The 18,771-nt window shown below is 38.5% G+C and overlaps 1 pseudogene; it reads left to right on the top strand.

The window, feature by feature from the left end:
• Positions 1-12,918: 12,918 nt before the first annotated feature.
• Amd1-ps1 (adenosylmethionine decarboxylase 1, pseudogene 1) lies at positions 12,919-18,008 on the top strand (annotated as a pseudogene).
• Positions 18,009-18,771: the final 763 nt, after the last annotated feature.

Below are 18,771 nucleotides of genomic sequence, written 5' to 3'. Positions count from 1 at the left end.
CAAAATTATGAGAAGCACAAAGCATAGCTTCTAAAACTTAGCCGATTTCTAGAGACTGCTGATCTAGTCCCTCATTCCTGAAAGTGTTAGAGCATCAGTGTTCAACCTTCTGGCCTAGGATCATCTGACAGACCTTTGTAATGAAGAATTTTGAATGGCTGACAATTCTAGCTTGACAAAGATTATCAGTTGACTATTGTGCACAATGTGTCCCTTTCTGGACATGATTTTGTCTGTAGATGAACTGAGGCAACTCTTGCCAAGTAGCTATCTCACCACAATTGGAACAATTCCAATGCTCAATTTCTTAGAATCCAAGAATGTGTGTGTCCTTAAACATCATATTCTGTGGACTTCTGATGCCTTTGAAGACCACTATCTATGCAAAATATTTCTGGACTGTTAGACCTTGACTACTCTCTGCTATTTCTAATTTCTATCTCAAAAACACCCTTTAACTTACTCAGAACCATGAGTTTGTTATCTGGCTCTTAACTTGTATTGCTAATCATCTAAAAATTGTTTTTAATCATAGTTATAGGACTGAGTCTAAGCCTTATACTTTTAAAAATTTTGTAACGAATAAGTTCTATACCAGAGTAAAGTTATTACTTTAGCTTACTTACTAATTGAGATTATGGCTGTACAAATCAATCTAGCTAATACCTCCCTGTTAAATTACGACCATTTCTAAATTCCTCATAAAATCGACCTTAGAATAGCCAGCTTCAGCCCCCTAAAGTCCTGGGAATCAGGGTGATGACTCATGTGATGTCTCATAGGCAGGAGCCTTAAAAGAAACACAGAAGCAGCCAAGGCTTGCAGGCTGTAGGTCCCCTGCTGTGATAAGTAGAGGCAGTTCAGAAAGTTAAATTAGAAGCTGCTTGCTTCTTTAACAAAAGTTGTTTGAAAATTATTTAATTTATGTTTGATTTAATTGTTCTAAGATAGTAGAAGGAATTAATGCTCTATTAAGTCTTAGGAGATTTTCATATTCATTCTAACATGGGCTCCATGGGAATTTTCGGTTAAATTCCTAGTTAAACAAGCTGTCTGTTTTATAATGACAGAATTAATGGAACTGTGATTAAGTTTGCTTTTATAGTTAGAAGAGGAGAGTAGAGAGTTTACCCGAATCACGTGGAGATTTTCACCTGCGATTTGGAACTTAAGATAGGGAAAATTAGTCACTGACTCCAAATAGAGAGTGGTGATATTTATAAGTTAATAGGCTTAGTAAAAATAGAAATCTGTACACCAGTCAGAATGAATATAGACATATATTATGGAAGTTATTAATAAATAAAAATCTGACACTCCAGGTAGAGAGCTTGACAGATCAATGTGTTTTGGGCTAAAGTCCCGGTTTGATAAACTGCTTACTTCTTATTGATATTGGAATTGATAGAAGGTGTTTAATTTGTTTTATGAATTATCCTGCTAAAGGCCATATGTCTCAACTGAGGGTTTGTGGTTACATTTGATATTTACCATAACAGGAAGCTCAGTTTCTCTTAACGTGGGCTCCACAGGAATTTTGGGTTAGTTTCCTAATATGACAGATTAGAGAAGCCTAAACATACACTATGTTTAACTTACTTCTTTTTTTTTTATTAACTTGAGTATTTCTTATATACTTACTTCTTTTTTAAAAATTGTTTTAATTTTCAGAATGGGTGAAATATTGAGTCTTGTTCTTCCTCTGAGAGAGAGATAGTACAGGATACAAACTTTTCTGCTTACAGACTAAGGAACATGGTATTTTGGGAGAAAGATTTTGTCCTTGTGGTTTTTTTTTGTTTTTTTTTTTTTGTTTTGTTTTGTTTTTTTTTATTAACTTGAGTATTTCTTATATACATTTCGAGTGTTATTCCCTTTCCCGGTTTCCGGGCAAACATCCCCCTCCCCCCTCCCCTTCCTTATGGGTGTTCCCCTCCCAACCCTCCCCCCATTGCCGCCCTCCCCCCATAGACTAGTTCACTGGGGGTTCAGTCTTAGCAGGACCCAGGGCTTCCCCTTCCACTGGTGCTCTTACTAGGATATTCATTGCTACCTATGGGGTCAGAGTCCAGGGTCAGTCCATGTATAGTCTTTAGGTAGTGGCTTAGTCCCTGGAAGCTCTGGTTGCTTGGCATTGTTGTATATATGGGGTCTCGAGCCCCTTCAAGCTCTTCCAGTTCTTTCTCTGATTCCTTCAACAGGGGACCTATTCTCAGTTCAGTGGTTTGCTGCTGGCATTCGCCTCTGTATTTGCTGTATTCTGGCTGTGTCTCTCAGGAGCGATCTACATAAGGCTCCTGTCGGTCTGCACTTCTTTGCTTCATCCATCTTGTCTAATTGGGTGGCTGTATATGTATGGGCCACATGTGGGGCAGGCTCTGAATGGGTGTTCCTTCAGTCTCTGTTTTAATATTTGCCTCTCCCTTCCCTGCCAAGGGTATTCTTTTTCCTCATTTAAAGAAGGAGTGAAGCATTCACATTTTGATCATCCATCTTGAGTTTCGTTTGTTCTAGGGATCTAGGGTAATTCAAGCATTTGGGCTAATAGCCACTTATCAATGAGTGCATACCATGTATGTCTTTCTGTGATTGGGTTAGCTCACTCAGGATGATATTTTCCAGTTCCAACCATTTGCCTACGAATTTCATAAAGTCATTGTTTTTGATAGCTGAATAATATTCCATTGTGTAGATGTACAACATTTTCTGTATCCATTCCTCTGTTGAAGGGCATCTGGGTTCTTTCCAGCTTCTGGCTATTATAAATAAGGCTGTGATGAACATAGTGGAGCACGTATCTCTTTTATATGTTGAGGCATCTTTTGGATATATGCCCAAGAGAGGTATAGCTGGATCCTCAGGCAGTTCAATGTCCAATTTTCTGAGGAACCTCCAGACTGATTTCCAGAATGCTTTTACCAGTCTGCAATCCCACCAACAATGGAGGAGTGTTCCTCTTTCTCCACATCCTCGCCAGCATCTGCTGTCACCTGAGTTTTTGATCTTAGCCATTCTCACTGGTGTGAGGTGAAATCTCAGGGTTGTTTTGATTTCCATTTCCCTTATGACTAAAGATGTTGAACATTTCTTTAGGTGTTTCTCAGCCATTCGGCATTCCTCAGCTGTGAATTCTTTGTTTAGCTCTGAACCCCATTTTTTAATAGGGTTATTTGTTTCCCTGCGGTCTAACTTCTTGAGTTCTTTGTATATTTTGGATATAAGGCCTCTATCTGTTGTAGGGTTGGTAAAGATCTTTTCCCAATCTGTTGGTTGCCATTTTGTCCTAACCACAGTGTCCTTGGCCCTACAGAATCTTTGTAGTTTTATGAGATCCCATTTGTCGATTCTTGATCTTAGAGCATAAGCCATTGGTGTTTTGTTCAGGAAATTTTTTCCAGTGCCTATGTGTTCCAGATGCTTCCCTAGTTTTTCTTCTATTAGTTTGAGTGTGTCTGGTTTGATGTGGAGGTCCTTGATCCACTTGGACTTAAGCTTTGTACAGGGTGATAAGCATGGATCGATCTGCATTCTTCTACATGTTGCCCTCCAGTTGAACCAGCACCATTTGCTGAAAATGATATCTTTTTTCCATTGGATGGTTTTGGCTCCTTTGTCAAATATCAAGTGACCATAGGTGTGTGGGTTCATTTCTGGGTCTTCAATTCTATTCCATTGGTCTATCTGTCTGTCTCTGTACCAATACCATGCAGTTTTTATCACTATTGCTCTGTAATACTGCTTGAGTTCAGGGATAGTGATTCCCCCTGAAGTCCTTTTATTGTTGAGGATAGCTTTAGCTATCCTGGGTTTTTTGTTATTCCAGATGAATTTGCAAATTGTTCTGTCTAACTCTTTGAAGAATTGGATTGGTATTTTAATGGGGATTGCATTGAATCTGTAGATTGCTTTTGGTAAAATGGCCATTTTTACTATATTAATCCTGCTAATCCATGAGCATGGGAGATCTTTCCATCTTCTGAGGTCTTCTTCAGTTTCTTTCCTCAGTGTCTTGAAGTTCTTATTGTACAGATCTTTTACTTGCTTGGTTAAAGTCACACCGAGGTACTTTATATTATTTGGGTCTATTATGAAGGGTGTCGTTTCCCTAATTTCTTTCTCGGCTTGTTTCTCTTTTGTATAGAGGAAGGCAACTGATTTATTTGAGTTAATTTTATACCCAGCCACTTTGCTGAAGTTGTTTATCAGCTTTAGTAGTTCTCTGGTGGAACTTTTGGGATCACTTAAATATACTATCATGTCATCTGCAAATAGTGATATTTTGACCTCTTCTTTTCCGATCTGTATCCCCTTGATCTCCTTTTGTTGTCTGATTGCTCTGGCTAGAACTTCAAGAACTATATTGAATAAGTAGGGAGAGAGTGGGCAGCCTTGTCTAGTCCCTGATTTTAGTGGGATTGCTTCAAGTTTCTCTCCATTTAGTTTAATGTTAGCAACTGGTTTGCTGTATATGGCTTTTACTATGTTTAGGTATGGGCCTTGAATTCCTATTCTTTCCAGGACTTTTATCATGAAGGGGTGTTGAATTTTGTCAAATGCTTTCTCAGCATCTAATGAAATGATCATGTGGTTTTGTTCTTTCAGTTTGTTTATATAATGGATCACGTTGATGGTTTTCCGTATATTAAACCATCCCTGCATGCCTGGGATGAAGCCTACTTGATCATGCTGGATGATTGTTTTGATGTGCTCTTGAATTCGGTTTGCCAGAATTTTATTGAGTATTTTTGCGTCGATATTCATAAGGGAAGTTGGTCTGAAGTTCTCTTTCTTTCTTGTGTCTTTGTGTGGTTTAGGTATAAGAGTAATTGTGGCTTCGTAGAAGGAATTCGGTAGTGCTCTGTCTGTTTCAATTTTGTGGAATAGTTTGGATAATATTGGTATGAGGTCTTCTATGAAGGTTTGATAGAATTCTGCACTAAACCCGTCCGGACCTGGGCTCTTTTTGGTTGGGAGACCTTTAATGACTGCTTCTATTTCCTTATGAGTTATGGGGTTGTTTAACTGGTTTATCTGTTCCTGATTTAACTTCGATACCTGGTATCTGTCTAGGAAATTGTCCATTTCCTGAAGAATTTCAAATTTTGTTGAATATAGGTTTTTATAGTAAGATCTGATGATTTTTTGAATTTCCTCTGAATCTGTAGTTATGTCTCCCTTTTCATTTCTGATTTTGTTAATTTGGACGAACTCTCTGTGTCCTCTCCTCAGTCTGACTAAGGGTTTATCTATCTTGTTGATTTTCTCAAAGAACCAACTTTTGGTTCTGTTAATTCTTTCTATGGTCCTTTTTGTTTCTACTTGGTTGATTTCAGCTCTGAGTTTGATTATTTCCTGCCTTCTACTCCTCCTGGGTGTATTTGCTTCTTTTTGTTCTAGAGCTTTTAGGTGTGCTGTCAAGCTGGTGACATATGCTCTTTCCTGTTTCTTTCTGCAGGCACTCAGCGCTATGAGTTTTCCTCTTAGCACAGCTTTCATTGTGTCCCATAAGTTTGGGTATGTTGTATCTTCATTTTCATTAAATTCTAAAAAGTTTTTAATTTCTTTCTTTATTTCTTCCTTGACCAGGTTATCATTGAGTAGAGCATTGTTCAATTTCCACATATATGTGGGCATTCTTCCCTTATTTTTATTGAAGACCAGTTTTAGGCCGTGGTGGTCCGATAGCACACATGGGATTATTTCTATCTTTCTGTACCTGTTGAGGCCCGTTTTTTGACCAATTATATGGTCAATTTTGGAGAAAGTACCATGAGGAGCTGAGAAGAAGGTATATCCTTTTGCTTTAGGATAGAATGTTCTATAAATATCCGTTAAGTCCATTTGGCTCATGACTTCTCTTAGTCTGTCGACATCACTGTTTAATTTCTGTTTCCATGATCTGTTCATTGATGAGAGTGGGGTGTTGAAATCTCCTACTATTATTGTGTGAGGTGCAATGTGTGTTTTGAGCTTTAGTAAGGTTTCTTTTACTTATGTAGGTGCCCTTGTATTTGGGGCATAGATATTTAGGATTGAGAGTTCATCTTGGTGGATTTTTCCTTTGATGAATATGAAGTGTCCTTCCTTATCTTTTTTGATGCCTTTTAGTTGGAAATTGATTTTATTTGATATTAGAATGGCTACTCCAGCTTGCTTCTTCTGACCATCTGCTTGGAAAGTTGTTTTCCAGCCTTTCATTCTGAGGTAGTGTCTGTCTTTGTCTCTGAGGTGTGTTTCCTGTAGGCAGCAGAATGCAGGGTCCTCGTTGCGCATCCAGTTTGTTAATCTATGTCTTTTTATTGGGGAGTTGAGGCCATTGATGTGGAGAGATATTAAGGAATAGTGATTATTGCTTCCCTTTATATTCATATTTGGATGTGAGGTTATGTTTGTGTGCTTTCATTCTCTTTGTTTTGTTGCCAAGACGATTAGTTTCTTGCTTCTTCTAGGGTATAGCTTGCCTCCTTATGTTGGGCTTTACCATTTATTATCCTTTGTAGTGCTGGATTTGTAGAAAGATATTGTGTAAATTTGGTTTTGTCATGGAATATCTTGGTTTCTCCATCAATGTTAATTGAGAGTTTTTCTGGATACAGTAACCTGGGCTGGCATTTGTGTTCTTTTAGGATCTGTAGGACATCAGTCCAGGATCTTCTGGCCTTCATAGTTTCTGGCGAGAAGTCTGGTGTGATTCTGATAGGTCTCCCTTTATATGTTACTTGACCTTTTTCCCTTACTGCTTTTAATATTCTTTCTTTATTTTGTGCGTTTGGTGTTTTGACAATTATGTGATGGGAGGTGTTTCTTTTCTGGTCCAATCTATTTGGAGTTCTGTAGGCTTCTTGTATGTCTATGGGTATCTCTTTTTTTAGGTTAGGGAAGTTTTCTTCTATGATTTTGTTGAAGATATTTACTGGTCCTTTGAGCTGGGAGTCTTCACTCTCTTCTATACCTATTATCCTTAGGTTTGATCTTCTCATTGAGTCCTGGATTTCCTGTATGTTTTGGACCAGTAGCTTTTTCCGCTTTACATTATCTTTGACAGTCGAGTCAATGATTTCTATGGAATCTTCTGCTCCTGAGATTCTCTCTTCCATCTCTTGTATTCTGTTGGTGAAGCTTGTATCTACAGCTCCTTGTCTCTTCTTTTGGTTTTCTATATCCAGGGTTGTTTCCATGTGTTCTTTCTTGATTGCTTCTATTTCCATTTTTAATTCCTTCAACTGTTTGATTGTGTTTTCCTGGAATTCTTTCAGGGATTTTTGTGTCTCCTCTCTATGGGCTTCTACTTGTTTATTTATGTTTTCCTGGAATTCTTTCAGGCATTTTTGTGTCTCCTCTCTATGGGCTTCTACTTGTTTATTTATGTTTTCCTGGAATTCTTTCAGGGATTTTTGCGATTCTTTCAGGCACTTTTGCGATTCCTCTCTGTAGGCTTCTACTTGTTCTCTAAGGGAGTTCTTCATGTCTTTCTTGAAGTCCTCCAGCATCATGATCAAATATGATTTTGAAACTAGATCTTGCTTTTCTGGTGTGTTTGGATATTCCGTGTTTGCTTTGGTGGGAGAATTGGGCTCCGATGATGCCATGTAGTCTTGGTTTCTGTTGCTTGTGTCCCTGCGCTTGCCTCTCGCCATCAGATTATCTCTAGTGTTACTTTGTTCTGCTATTTCTGACAGTGGCTAGACTCTCCTATAAGCCTGTGTGTCAGGAGTGCTGTAGACCTGTTTTCCTCTCTTTCAGTCAGTTATGGGGACAGAGTGTTCTGCTTTCGGGCGCGTAGTTTTTCCTCTCTACAGGTCTTCAGCTGTTCCTGAGGGCCTGTGTCTTGAGTTCACCAGGCAGCTTTCTTGCAGCAGAAAATTTGGTCTTACCTGTGGTCCCGAGGCTCAAGTTCGCTCGTGGGGTGCTGCCCACGGGCTCTCTGCAGCGGCAGCAGCCAGGAAGACCTGTGCCGCCCCTTCCGGGAGTCAGTGCACCAGGGTTCCAGATGGTCTTTGGCTTTTTCCTCTGGCGTCCGAGATGTGTGTGCAGGGAGCAGTCTCTTCTGGTTTCCCAGGCTTGTCTGCCTCTCTGAAGGTTTAGCTCTCCCTCCCACGGGATTTGGGTGCAGAGAACTGTTTATCCGTTCTGTTTCTTTCAGGTTCCGGAGGTGTCTCAGGCAGGGGTCCTGCCGCTCCTGGGCCCTCCCCCACGGGAGCCCAGAGGCCTTATACAGTTTCCTCTTGGGCCAGGGATGTGGGCAGGGGTGAGCAGAGTTGGTGGTCTCTTCTGCTCTGCAGCCTCAGGAGTGCCCACCTGACCAGGCGGTTGGGTCTCTCTCTCACCGGGTCTGGGAGCAGAGAGCTGCTGTGAGCCGGGATCCGCGGGTGTGGGACTTCCCTGTCTTTGTGTTTTGAAAAGGGGTGATTAGGCTCTGGACACCTTCGAGAGGTATATGGAATATATTTGATAGAGGGAGACTGCCTGAAAAACTAGATTTAGGAGAATCAAACAAAAAGTTATCTTGATGAATTTTGTTTTGAGATTTATATCTTGCAGAATATGTATCTTTGATGAAGCTCGTCATCAGAATGCTGAACTGGCCTTTTTGTATTCCTGATCTCAGGGACTTTCAGCCAGATCCAGTCAAGAGAGATATCAGAGTCCACAACAATCATTGGGTGGCCTTCTTTAGGTCAAACAACTCCCCCATTTTCCCTATACCCCACTAAGGATATCTCAACGTCCATATCTTTCTACTTCTAAATCACAGTAAAATATTTAAGAAGAATATTTCAATATTTATTTGATGTTATAAAATATTTACAAGTAATTATTAATTCAGTAAACTTGTTTTTTATCATGTTCCAGTTATAGTAAAGTGAGTATTCTACAGCAAGAAAATAGGTGATGTTGTTCAGATTAAATATAGTTAATGATAACATAGATTAATTTTCTCAGAATTATAAATTTTTTGTAGTGAGATATTTTTTCATGAACTACTTCTGGTTTTTCTGAACCAATTTTCTAGCCATTTCTTTCTGAATATAAGGAAGGAAATATTTTGGATTTCCAATTTTGAATATTTCTTTCTTTGTACCAAAATAAGCCATTGCATTTAATGTGTCAAGTGCTCATACATTTAAAAAATAATATTGAACTGACAAATCCATCTTTCAACTGAAATAATAAATGACTTTTAAATAATCACCAGGCCATCGTGCTGAGGAGATGGTAAGACATTTGCTCTAAAATATGAGTGTGTAGGAGTCTCTGACTCTAACTCCATCTTTCATGCTGGAGGAAGGAGGAAGCTGATAACTAGAACTTACTGGCCAATGAGTAGATGATATACCCAGCTTCTATCAGGGACCATATTCCACCAAAATGAGCTGGAAAACGGATTGAAGATTGATGCCAGAACATCACCATTTACCCTCCCCATGGCCCACACAGGTGTCTCCATATGAATGGGTATGCACAGGCTGTAATATGCAAAGTCTAATAATCACTGACTTACACACACATATACATACATGAAAGCTCAACACGCGAAAGGAATCATCACACTAAAATTATTTCCTTCACTCTACATTTATTACCCAACTTCTTGAGACATTTTCTAGCCTAAAGACGTACATTCATCTCAGTTGTTAGGTTTACTTCAAAAAGTCACCTTAGACATTTTGAACAAGCTAACAGAAAAGCTAATTTTCAAGAGCATTAATAACACATATAATATAGTTTAGGAATTACTTCTCATCTTCAGATTTTAAAAGGTGACAGTGTATGTTCCTTTTCTTATTTATTTATTTATTGGATCAGGAAGAACGGGGTCAGTAAGCACAACTACAGTTTTGCAGGTGCTTGAATTTAATGAGAAAAACTATATTGTATGTGAATGCTCTCTATGCAATAAAAGGTAAATATCGCAGAAGCACGATACTGTGGCTATTAACAAAGTACCGAGAAGCACACACACAAACACACACACTATTTATTTATTTATCGACCATTTGTTGCCAGTTTTTATTGCCCATTTTATTGGCTTTCTTGTCTGGAGTCACACCCATTAGGTCTGTGGGTTAATACATCACTTACAGAAGAGACTATATAAAGAGACTAACAAATGATCACCAAAATTAAGTAGAAATACATGTCATTTGTCTCATCCTCATTTTATGTTATTTTTATTTGGAACTGGGGGGAAAACTGCTGTGCTAGAGAGATTCTATTTTTTTTTTTACTTTGCTCCTGATTAGCTTATTTCTGCATTTCTTTGTATGTTGAAAGTTTTCCCACCATCCACATTATATCCTCTTTATTGTTATTGTGGTTATTTTATTAAAACCTTTGAAAACAATTTCATTAGTTATGCATTTCCACTGCAGCATCATGGATTAGCTTGTCTTTGGGCTTAATCTTAAATAAAAAGGATTGAATATTGAAAGATCTACCTAATAAATAAATATTAGGTGAGTCACCATCATTTAAAATTAATAAATAAGCATATTTGCAATAATATATTTGTAATAAATATATAAACATAATATATTTATAACTATATTTATTTAAAAAATATAAATAAAATGTAAATATATACATGAAATAAGTATAACATATATATGTATACTTATATACATACACACATACATAGATACATGGAGACTGAGAGAGGGGAATAGAGAATGGAGAGAGATTATTATTATTGTTGTTATTATTATTGTTATTATTATTGTTGTTATTATTGTTATTATTATTATTATTATTATTATTATTATTATTATTATTATTATTATAACTTAGTTGAGGAGGAGAGCTATCCTATAGGAAGAATAGCAATCTCATCAAACCTATACCCCTGAGATCCCTCGGACACTGAGTGACCAACCAGGCAGCATACACCAGCTGGTCTGAGGCCCGTGACATATATACAGCAGAGGACTTCCTGGTCTAGCTTCAGTGAGAGAAGATGCACCTAACCCTTGAGAGATTTGAGACCCCGGAGAATGGGGAGGCCTGGCTGGGTGGGGTGTGGTGGAGTGGTCGTGAGTGGGGACATCCTCTTGGAGACTGAGGAGGGCAGAAGGGGAGGGAGATAATGACTGGACTGTAAAAATGATAAAAGATAATAAAAAGAAAAAATTCCAGCATGAATGGAGTAGTGGATCCTGAGGTCCCACCCCTATGAGAGATGCTACTGGCCGTTGTTGTTCTAGGGGACGGTCACTCTCCTTTGTGGTTATGATTATGAGCAGGTTGCTGATGTCCAAGCCGATGGCCACATATCCATCTGCATGTGAACATCATTAATTAGACTCAGAGTTACTAATAACCAAAACAAAACTACGGCATGAAGCTGGGAGAAGGTGGGTAAGTGAAGCATTAAGGAAATTAGCAAGGATGAAATAGTGGGTGGATATTATCAATAGCATTGTATAAATGTGTGAATAATTTAAATTTGTTTTTAAAAATTAAAAAGAGAAATAGCCTTTACTTAATATAGGTTAGGTAATACCAGGTGGAGATTTACTTGAAGCCACTTTAGCATTTAAAGTTTTTTTCCATTCAGAACATTATGCCCAGTTGTGTTTTGTGGCGCATGTCTTTAATCCCAGAACTCTGAGTTCAAAGTCAGCCTGATCTCCATTGTCAGGTCCAAGATAGCTGGGGCCTGGCAGAGAGACTTTTTCTCAAACAAAGCATTAAAAAAAAACTCACAACAACAACAACAACAACAACAACAACAATAACAACAACCCAACAGCAGCAACAAATACCTATAGTAATTCTTTTCCTAAAATTTTCTCATGTTATTTCAAAGGTAAAAGCTAATTTCTCAGTTACCAAATCTACTGAAAATAAGTCCTCAGAACTAAAAGTTACAGTATTTTGTACAAGTCATAAAATGTTAATACTTCACTGAGCTTATATGTCATTTTAAAACTTTTATATATTTTACACAATTCTATGCAGAAATTTGAGCAAAACTTGACTGTGGATACAGTTATGCTCCTTTCAAATCGCAACTTTTCTCTTTGGGCAACAACAAGGAAGTTTTCCTTGTTCACAGTCCTTCGTTTTTGCTGGAATTGAGAGGGATATTTTTTAAGATAAACTCAACAAAGATTCTTTTTTGATGGAAGAACATTGTGTCTGAGGTTAGAAGACTGAGATCAGAGCTCGAATTTAAGACTGGAAGACTCATTAGTTTAGATAAAATGGCACTTTATTCACAGTTAAATCCATGATAACTTTGGGAAATGTGTGCTTTAGTCAAGAAAATAAGAATGGGAAATGTTTTTTATTCTGTAATTTATCATTGTAAAAGCTTGTGTTATACAAGAAGAGAAAAGCAAAACTTCTAAAATTAAGTAAAAAACTGTGAACATCAACAAACAGGGAAACAAGTACTGTATCAGACACTACTCCATGGAACAAACCTGTGGTCTTTCAGAGGAATTCTCTTCACTATCTGAACTCATCATTTATCACTGTGAAATCTGTTAGATGAAGAGTGCTTTTGCATGGGCCCAGGGGTCAGTCTGTTCCCAACATCCATGCTGGGATGCTTACAGCCATCTTTATTTGTAACTCCGAGCATCTCATGCCCTCTTCTTGCCTCTGCACTCATGTAATTCACACGCGTCCCATCAAAATCACATAAGTGCACATACATTAAAAGTACGTAAATATTTTTTTCCTAATGTTTGAAGTCTTTTGTTCTAGATGTATTACCTGATCGTTATTACTGTTGGAACACTGGAAAGTCAAGTGGGTCCTTGGGTGAGGCAAACTGAAGTTAGGGTAGAGAGCTTTCACACAGAGATCACCAGAGGCATCAAGGAAGCATTCATTGATTGAATTAAATAGATAAATAGGAGAAATGCTCGAAGAGTGCAACAAGACTAAAGGACAGCTGCAGAAAGTCCTACAATGGCGGTAACTTTCACCAAAGAAGGCATGAAAACTGCTTTTCAGGCAGTCTGATATGACACTTAAGGAGAAAGCAGTCTGCGGGCGTCAGGCATACCCTCTCCCATTGAGGCCAGACAAGGCGGCACAGTAGGGGAACGGGTTCCTCTCACAGATAGGGGCAGCTTTAGGGACAACCTCCCTTCCCCATCTCTAGCTGTCAGGAGACTCACATGTAGACTGAGCTGTACAACTGCTACATATATGAAGCGGACAGGGATGCAGCGATTCAGATGTGTAAAAACGAAACAAACAAACAAACAGAAAGCAGGATACTCCACTTTCTTCGGCGAACAAAGGAAGAACCAATTCCTTCCAGTGACACTTGGTTTTGATTTTGTGGTCAGTTAAGGGCTATGCTCTGTAAGCTTAAATTTAGGATAGGCTTTGGAGATAAGAGGTAGCTAACCACATTTATCATCCAAATTTACCTCCCTTTTATTCCTTGACTGTGAGCTGGTTGAGCCAGTTACATTTGGCATTACTCGTTCACGCATCAGATCTGTGGGTATTGGACATTGGTTATGCCTTATCCCCCAAATCCAAAGCTGCTTTGTGGCTTTGTTGATAACTAGCATGAACACGAGGTTCTGGGATTAAACATCAATGTTCACTGCTTGAATCTTTATTTATTTATTATTTTTTGTGTGTGCATAATGTGTAGAATTGGGGGGGGGGGATATGCCACAGTGCACACAGGGAAATGAGAACAACTTTGTGTATTCAGTTTTCTCCTTTCATGTTTACAGGCTTCCAGTGATTCCATTCAGACGGGTAGGCGCTGAGGCATGTGCTTTACCTTCTGTTCCCATATTGAAAAGTTTTAGACTTTCTCTGACAATCTGACACAGTCCCAACTTCCTAAAACCTTGCCTACTCCAACAGTATGACTTCATCATCCAGAATGCTGAACTAACGCCAGGTATGAATCCAGATCAGACGCTCTTGAAAAATGTCTTTCATGAGACAGTTCAAAGAACAAAGAGTGCAAAGTTTGGAATGAACTTGTCTTTGAGAAACTGCAGGTCTAACTGCGTAAGGTGTATTCCATTCGAAAAATCTCATTGATAATAAAAAATAAAAACAATTTCTTAGTACCTTTTAACCTGAGTCCCTAACAATTTGCTTCTACTAGCGGGAACACCTAAAAGTTTAGGAAACGGATTATCCTGTCAAGTACTCCCACCCCACCCCACCCCCACACACCCAGTCCCAGTAAGGCAATTCAGATTTAACAAAATCGCAAGACTGAGGGATGCAGCAAGCTTGTTTTATAAGGAGTAATCAAGATTGGCCCCGTTATTGTCAAAATACTCCTAGAAATACCTCTTCCTTTTTTCCTCTGGGTTTCTGAGTTTGCAAAGTCAGAGACTTTACACTGACAGAGTTCTGTAACAAGTGCATTTTCTGCATCTTAATCAAACCGAGGCACACTGTCCTCTGTTGTTCTCACTGGTCCACCAGTGTGCCTAGCTAGCTCGCTGCACACAATGGAGATCAATGGAATGCCCTGTGAGAAACAATGTCTGGGCAGCGCCTAAAAATTTGGAGAAAGGTCATTGTAACTTGAATAACAAAGATGTTTGTGCTAGTGAATTGATATGGTCAATTTTAAATTTTAAACAATGTTTATTTTGTTTCTAAAAGACTCTAAGCTCAAAATGGTATTTATTTGCTGTTCTCGGTTTTTAATTGTGAAATTGGATGCTTGAGTACTGGGGAGCTGGATCGAAGCACGAAAGTGTTACTCTGCAGGCTTGAACACCAGGATATGAATCCTTAGCCTTCTTATAGAAAACAGTTAGCACTAGAAATGGCTGGAATAAATGTTTGTCTTTTTAAATTTGCATACTTACTAAAGCAATAGCTAAAATTCTCTATTGGTTGAGTACATGTAGTCAATTGGAATAATAAGTAGCACTATTTTGAATATTGTAATATTTAGTTCTTATTTGATTTTCTAACAGTGTGTGTGTGTGTGTGTGTGTGTATGTGTGTGTGTGTGTGCGCGCACACGTGTGCGTGCACAAAGATGCCTTCATTCATGCATGGTTATGTGGAGGCCTGAGGCCAGATCAAGTGTCATCATACCCACACTATTTTGGGAAACAGTCTTTTGCTGAATAGCAGATGGCTGGTAAGCCCCTGAATGTGCTTAGCCCTGCCCTGCTCTGTCCCAGCTCAGGGTTACTAGCTGCCTAATTCTGCTTTTACTTACGTTCTGGGGATCAAAACTCAGGTCGTCAGGCTTCAGCAGCTAGCACGTTACTCACGGAGCCATAGCCTCCATCCTCAAGCAACTTTAAAGACAATTTCAGATACCATCTTTAAAATACTGTATTTAGTAGCTTTACTCAGAAGGAATGCCCTTTAAGGTAGGTGACTTTTCTACTTATTGAATAAAAGAAAGAAAAAGTATAGAATTTTAAAAGCATGTATTTTGTAGCATTAGACCTCTACGAGGGAAAAAAAATCCCCAGAGAGCATAAATTCACTGAAGGTTTTAGATATTATTCCTTACTTTTATTATCTGGGCTCTTTCTTGCTAACATTTTAACTGTACAGTTGAGAGGCTGGGAAATTGGGCAGAAAATAGCTACTGAGGGCTTGAAAACTGATCAGAGCTTATGTCAGTCTCGTGAGACTAATAAGAGAAAACTGGAATTCAGACATTTAATGAACTAGGGACTTTACGGGCTGAAGATCCCGGATGGGAACACAGATCAGAGATTCCCAGTCGAAGCAGCCTCTTCTTTTCACTTGGAGCTATTCAGTGTTTCGTGAGTTTGAGATGACAAGATGAATAGCTAAGCAGAACTTCTAAGAATATAAAATCCACTAGAAGCTTATTTGTACCAAGAAGATACACACAAGAATAGTAACACGAAAGTGGATGGGGACTGCTAAAATGTCAGGCATTCATCTGTAACCCTATGTCTCATGACCGTGCCTTACTCTTCTGTCTTTCCTAAATTCATTTTGATTTCCTAAGCACTGAAAGCCTCCCTTTATCTTGCTATCTCTGTTATCCTCTTTCTCCTCTCTAAACCAGATTAAGTTGATTAACTATTAATGGCCAACCACATTAAAGAAAAACTCTGAAAAAAGCATTTGTATTCTGCTTGTGCAAAACTTCATGAGAACAGGGAAACTATATTGCTTCAAGTGTTAAAATGAACCTACTTAGAATTTTTGAATGTATTTATAAACAGGAATAATAAAATGAATGTTTTTGAAAAACTAAAATATAAATACATTACTATGGAATCTTCAAAAAGAAATAGAATAAGTATAATTTTATATCCTATAGTTCATGATATTAAATCAAACATGTCATGAAAATGCTAGAAATCAATATACTTTATGAATATATTTGAGAAATCTTAAACTAAATATTTTTGAGCAATAGCTAACACTTACCTAAATTGTATCATACACTAAAACTAATGTTTTCCTGGAATATTGGAGATAGTTTAAGCATATGCAATTTAACTAATGTAACACATAATTTAACAAAATTAAGGTTTTAAAACTGACTATTCCAATGGAAAAAAGTATATATGACAAAAGACCAGACACACCATAATGATTTAAAACATTTAACAGCATAGACACAGGATAAAGTTTCCTCAAACAGTAGTCATGGAGAACATTACAGCATGATAATGGAGAAACACGGAATCCTCACTACTAAACATGATAAAGAATTTAAGAAATCCATCTCTTCACTTCCAGTCTATATATTTCTGAGATGCTATTCAGGATACTGAGTTAAAAAATAAGATTAGGCTTACACAGCATGGCGGGCAACATTAGCTAACTCTCACTCAACTCTTTCTGACAAGAAAGCAGCAGACTACATGAGACTGAACTGTATCTGCCTTTAGTTCCAACAGACTCACGTTCAACTTTTCTTCACGAAAACAGCCAGGGAAATTTTATTAGTCCTTTTTAAAAAATAGTTAATATAAAATTATAACAACAACAGCAGCAACAACAACAACAAGGACCCTGAACTTTAGTAACACACGTGGAACAAACCGTAGCAGCGACTGGAGCAGTGGGAGAAGAGATTTAATTTAGGTGATTTTTTTGGATTTGTTGGTTGTTGGTCAGCCTCACAGTGATGGAAGTTGCACATATTTTTTTGAAGGGACTGAGAAGCTGCTAGAGGTCTGGTTTTCCAGACAGCAGTCCGACGCCAGCCAGGGACATGGGGATCTTCATACCATCCCAAGATCTCAGTGGGATGTGCTTTTGAGGATGTGCAGTCCTCAACCATAAGTACGACAAAGATGCACAAGCAGGAAGCTTACGCACTCAGTGAGAGTAGCATGTTTATACATTTCATGTGATACTACCCTCTTACTGAAAGCTCTGGTTTCCAGGTTGAAGCTCGCTAGGGATTACCGTGGGTTAGACTCAATTCTTTTATTCTCATAAGAATTTCATGAAGCCCTCTCTCCAAGGGTACCCACACCGAAATTTCCACGAAGAAATCGAATTTCTTAATGCAGTTTTCCCAAATGGAGCAGCATATTGTATGGGACAAACGAATTCTGACTGTTGGTACTTATATACTTTGGATCTCCCAGAGAGCCGAGTCATCAAACAGTCAGATCAAACCCTGGGAATTCTGATGAGTGAGCTTGACCTAGCAGTTATGGACCAGTTCTATTGCTGCAAAGGATGTCACTCGTGAGAGTGGAATTCATGACCTGATATCAGGTCATTGATGACACACTGTTTAATCCTTGCAGCTTCTTGATGAATGGAATGAAATCGATTGGACTAGTCACATCGCTCCAGAAGCAGAGTTCTCTTATGTTAGCTTTGAAACAAACCTAAGTGAGACATCCTATGACAGCCCGATCAGGAAAGTTGGGAAATTCGTCAAGCCAGGAAAATTTGTGACCACCTTGTTTGTTAATCAGAGTTCTAAATGTCGCACAGCGCATTCTTCATCCCAGAAGATTGACGGTTTTAAACATCATGATTGCCAAAGTGCTATGCTCAACAAGATAAATGACAATATTGAATGTATCAAATGAAAAGAATTCAGTCTCTGGTGGAGGGGGATGAGCAAGGAGAATCAACCCACTAAAGAAAACTCCATGGAAAAGACAGGCTATGCAGTGCACTTTAATCAGCTTCACACGGTGCCTACCATGCCTTCACTAACTAACCAAGTAGTGATAGAAATGTCCACTAAGTCAAAGCAGAAATGTAATACTAAGCATTCTGACCTCAGTAAGCACCACCATTGCCACCATTGCCACCAATTTTTACTAAAGGAAATTTTGAATCAAATGAGGATCTGTAGTTTCCGTCTGTTCTGAGGTCGGCTGTTCTCTTTGGTCTTCGTTTCACCATGGCGCTCAGATGATCAAATGAGTAGCTGCCCAGAGGGAGGAATCTCCAGGTTACTTAGCCTGGAGAATGGATGAATGGATGAAACAGCACAATATTATGACTGTTTAGAAATACAGGCTTTCAAGAGTCGGCATGTTAGTGGCATTTGTAGATACTGTGGAATTTAAACAGCAAAGAACAAATTGGACTAAATTTCCTATTAATTGCCCTCCCACTGTTTTCTTGGTAGTTTCTGGACTGGCACAGCGATGTTTTTTTTTTCCTTCCATATTTAAAATGAAGCACTTTTTTAGCATTTCTAAGCAAAGAATGCACTTGGTTTGTAATCAAGTAGTTGGAACGCTGTCTGAATGTTTACTTTATACACCATGCTGATTGAACGCTTCATTGAGGAAGCTTTCAGTCAGTTATTGGTCTGATTCTGTAATGAGCACAGCACGT

Source organism: Rattus norvegicus, chromosome 2 (genome assembly GCF_021556685.1).
Source record: "Rattus norvegicus strain SHRSP/BbbUtx chromosome 2, alternate assembly SHRSP_T2T, whole genome shotgun sequence".
Taxonomy (NCBI): Eukaryota; Metazoa; Chordata; class Mammalia; order Rodentia; family Muridae; genus Rattus; species Rattus norvegicus.
The sequence above is the reverse complement of the archived record's forward strand: the minus strand, read 5'-3'. Positions and strand labels throughout refer to the sequence as shown.